Below are 5,074 nucleotides of genomic sequence, written 5' to 3'. Positions count from 1 at the left end.
ACGGTATTGATCTTCATTGATCCATTTTGTTATGTATTACCATGAAGGCTCCATTGTATGTCTTATGTTGAGAACGATACAACTAAGTCGATTTTTTTTATTGGATTTGTTGGTTGTTCCATAAGATGCTATATGTTGAGCATTATGAACTAAATTAATCATCTTGGTTGGTTATTTAGTTATTTGCTCTGAAAGTCTTCTTTTGTTGAGAAAATCTTTTGACAATTAAATTGATTACTTTCGTGATTAGTTTGGTTGTTTGTATTCCAATTAGATTAATTATGGGTTCTCTTGTAATTAATCTAGTTGAGTTTTCATATATTCCACAAATCCTTGTGTTGAGTATATGAACGGCTATACTTATCATGTTCTATTGGTTAATGTAGTCGTATATTCCGTAAGGTTTTCCTTATGTTGAGTATGTGAACGATTAAGTTAATCATCTCCGTATGATTACCTTAATCGTTGTTCCGTAAGTTTACTTATGTTGAGCACTTTCAATTAAATTGATCACTTTTGTGGTTTAATCATGAGCTTACTTGTGATTTATTTGATTGAGTTTTGGATATAGAAAATCATTCCTATGGTTTTTGGTGTCCAATTAAAAATCCTTCTTTTCTTTCGAAATTAAGGTCGCTCTTGTTGTTCTCTCAAGAATGACATCAAATGGGGGAGAGTTCTTTTGAACTTGTGCTTAATGGTAATATCTTGCGGGGTGTGCGGCTGTGGAATTTTATAGGGGTTATCTTGTATCTTAAAACTCCTTGATGAATGCATTTAGCTCCGTCTTTATGATTGCATCTAAATTAAGTTGGTATGTATTTTTTCTTTTAGTCTATGAAATATCTCTTGTGGAAATTTCATTATGATCCCGTTCTTTTACCTTTGCCAATTTTATTGACAAAAAGGGGGAGAAATAATGTAGTTCACACTACAAAAATATATGGATTTCGGATCATTGTGTAAGGAGGAGTGGTTTCCATGATCGAGATGGAGTATCGACTAAGGGGGAGTGATACATATCACCATAGTATTGTTGTTAAAGTCGTGATGCAATTGGATTTTGATGTTACATAATGATACTATGACACTGTATAATAATGATCGAGGATCTCGATTTCTCTCATTGTTACATCTACAGATCTTCAACAACGGTGGTGGTAAACTTACAACCTTTGGGATCATTGGAGTACTTGGAAGGACGAAGATTTCAAGGAACGTTGAAGATTAGACTATGGAATAGGAGTCGCTAAAGTTTATCTTTTTTGTATTACATATTTATTAATAGTTTTGTCACTAAAATTGACAAATGGGGATATTTTTAGAGCATAGCTCGGTCGACCTCGCATGTGTTGCTATATCAAGCATGTTTGTCAATTTTAGTGATCAAAACTATGAGTCTTGATTTCTAGTCTATTATAGCTAAGTCTCGGACTAGGATACAAAAGTGTAGTTGAGCTCAAGGACTTCATGGAGATTCATCATACAACGACGAAGATCTACTCAAGGAACCGTGGAACTTCATCAACAAAAAGGTATGTGGAGACTTAATCTTATCTATCACTCAAAAGTCTATCTATTCTATATCTCCTACTTCTTATGAGACAAAAAGTCGTGTGCTATATAGAGTGGATCATACACATTTGACATTTCTAGATTATTCACTACTTATCTTTTTCTCGAAATCGTGTGTTGGTAAACGTTTCGCTTTGATCAAGTTTATCTTCACCTAGTGATGAAAGTCATGAAAAGTTTCAATTACTTTGAGAATTGCTCTGACGTGAAACGGTCTGTGAATAACGGCTATATAAATTCCTCTGAGAATGTCTCAATGATTGGAATGAGAGTTTAGATTACATAGCCATGTATTCCTTAATCCAAAGTTTTCGAAATTTGTTGATTGAGAGAAACCGGAGGAATTGGCTTTACCAAGTCCGTGAACCCAGTTTTCGAACTCAGTCCGCGAACTGTCGGAAGTTCTTGTACCGAGAATTTCTGTTGGGATTCCAAATTCGTTCGTGAAGTTCAAGTCCACGAACTCAGTCCTCGAAACTGGCGGAAGTATCTTTGCCGAGATTTTCTGCTGAGTTTGGAAAACTCTGCCGGTTGCCTTAAGTCCGCGAACTTTTTTGTGAGCTTAAGTGGTTATGATCTAAAGATGTGCTCTGAACATGAAACTTAAATTACTAAGGAATGCTTTATGCAAACCGGGGCTATAAAGTTCATGAGTCGATTCCATCGAATCGAATCATCTTTGTTTCAATTGTGTCTTGTGTAGTTACATAAGATCTCATAGCAATTGAACAACTCTCTAACTAGTTCATTTGAGTCAATTGAAATAGTTATGGTGAAGAAGAACTAGGTTAATATGAATTGCTCATATGGTTAACCTTTTGGGTCACTATGTTAAACCAACATACACGTACACGTACACGTTTGGGCATGGTTTTCACAAACCTAGTAAACGTCTACCCAAGTGTGTGTGACAAGCTAAGTTTTCGGTCTAACGGTTGAGAAATATTAGCTTGAATCTAAATCAGGTTTTCATCTAACGATGAATATGGATTGCTTTGTAACTAAGGCAAAACCCTGATTTGAAGGCTATATAAAGGAGACATCTAGCATTGTGCAAAACTAATCCCCACACATCTGTGTGATACTATTGCGCTCGCTAAAGTCGATTCTACTTTAACCTTTGGTTTTCTTCTCTAAAACCAGGTTAACGACTTAAAGACTTCATTGGGATTGTGAAGCCAGACCGATACTACTTTTATCGTAGTTGTGTGATCTGATATTGCATCTTCTATCGTACGAGTACAATCGATTGATTGGCTTGAGATCATTAGATTTCTCCGATAGGCAAGATAAAGAAGTCACAAACATCTTCGTCTCACTGTTTGTGATTCCTCGACAAACCGCTTGCGTAGTCAAGAAGGATTGTTGAGAGGTGATTGATTAATCTAGGCTGTTCTTCGGGAATATAAGACCGGATTATCAATTGGTTACTGTTCACCTTGATTTTATATCTTAAGACGGAACAAAAACTTAGGGTTTTTCTGTGGGAGACAGATTTATCCTTTGATAGACTTTTCTGTGAGAAAGATTTGTTTATTATCAAGTCTGCGATTTTGGGTTGCAGCAACTCTTGGTTGTGGGTGAGATCAGCTAAGGGAATCATGTGCGTAGTATCCTGCTGGGATCAGAGGCGTAGGAGTACAACTGTACCTTGAACCGATGGGAGACTGATTGGGGTTCAACTATAGTCCAGTCTGAAGTTAGCTTGTAGTAGGCTAGTGTCTATAGCGGCTTAAAACAGTGTGTATTCAATCTGGACTAGGTCCCGGGGTTTTTCTGCATTTGCGGTTTCCTCGTTAACAAAACTTCTTGTGTATTATTATATTTTTTCCGCATTATATTTTATATATAATTGAAATAATACAGGTTGTGCGTTAAGATCATCATTTGGAAATCCAACCTTTGGTTGTTGATTGATATTGATTGATCCTTGGATATTGGTCTTTGGTACCGTCCAAGTTATTCCTTGTGTTTGATTAAAGACTCGCTATTGTTTTAGCTTGAGTAAATCAAAACAAGTAAGAGATATTGACTCCTTGAGATACTTTAATCTAGATTGAGTCTGACGGTCTAGTTGATTCTCTAGCAAAGTATTCCAGAGTTTGTCCATATAGATTTCTATTGGGTGGTGTTGTTAGACCCCCGCTTTTTCAGTAATATCGGTCTGGCTTCACAATCCCAATGAAGTCTTCAAGTCGTTAACCTGGTTTTAGAAGAAGAAAACCAAAGGTTAAAGGAGAACCGACTCTAGCACGCAAACTAATAGCACACGTAAGGTATGGGGATTAGTTTTGTAGTGTTGTTAGATGTCCCCTTATAAAGTCTTTCAAATCATAGTTTGCCTTAGTTACAAAGCAATCAATATCCACCGTTAGATGAAACCCTGATTTAGATTCAAGCTAATATTTCTCAACCGTTAGATCGAAAACTTAGCTTGTCATACACAAATGACTGTACGCTTCTAGGTTTGTTAACCGCACCCAAACTTGTACATTGTTGGTTCAACAATAGTTTAACCAAAAAGGTTAACCATAAGAGCGTTTCATACCAACCATGTTCTTCTTCACCATAACTAGTTCAAATGACTCAAATGAACTAGTTAAGAGAGTTGTTCAATTGCAAGGAAATCTTATGTAACTACACAAGACACAATTAAAGCAAAGATGATTTGATTCACAAGAATCGGTTCATGAACTTTAATAGCCACGGTTTGCAAAAGAATTCCTTAGTCTTTTAAGATTAAGTTCAGAGATCATCTTTAGATATATAACCTTGTCAAGTTCGCAGACTAGGTTCGCGGACTTAAGACAACGGACAGAGTTTACAAACTCCAGCAGAAATTGTCGGGTTTGAGAACTTCGCCGGTTCGCGGACTGGGTTCGCGGACTTGGCTCACGCAAGTAGCTTGTCAACTCCAACAGAAATTCTCGGGTTTGAGAACTTCGGCAGTTCGCGGACTGAGTTCGTGGACTTGGCACTTGCCATACTTCCGGTTCTCTTGATCACCAAAGCTCGAGAACTTCGGTTCAAGAAATACATTGGTTATGTAATCTAAACTCTCATTCCAATCATTGAAACATTCTTAGAAGACGTTATATAGTTGTTACACCATTTCTCGTCAAAGTAATTTTCAAAGTGATTGAAACATTCATGACTTTCGTCACTAGGTAAATATAAATTTGGTCGAAGCGAAAAGCTTACCAACACATATTTCGAGATATAGATAGGCGAGGTATACTCGGCTCGAAACACCAAATGTGTATAATCTAGTATATATATATATATATATATATATATAGCATACGACTTTTGTCTCAAAGAGTAGGAGATAGAATCGATAGATTTTTGAGTGACATATAAGTTCAAGTCTCCACATACCTTTTTGTCGAGAAGTTCCAACGGTTCCTTGAGTAGTCCTTCTACTTGTATGATGAATCACCATGAAGTCCTTGAGCTCAACTACACTTACTATCCTAGTCCGAGACTTGGCTATAAGAGA

The sequence above is a fragment of the Papaver somniferum genome, chromosome 3 (genome assembly GCF_003573695.1).
Source record: "Papaver somniferum cultivar HN1 chromosome 3, ASM357369v1, whole genome shotgun sequence".
NCBI lineage: Eukaryota > Viridiplantae > Streptophyta > Magnoliopsida > Ranunculales > Papaveraceae > Papaver > Papaver somniferum.
The sequence above is the reverse complement of the archived record's forward strand: the minus strand, read 5'-3'. Positions refer to the sequence as shown.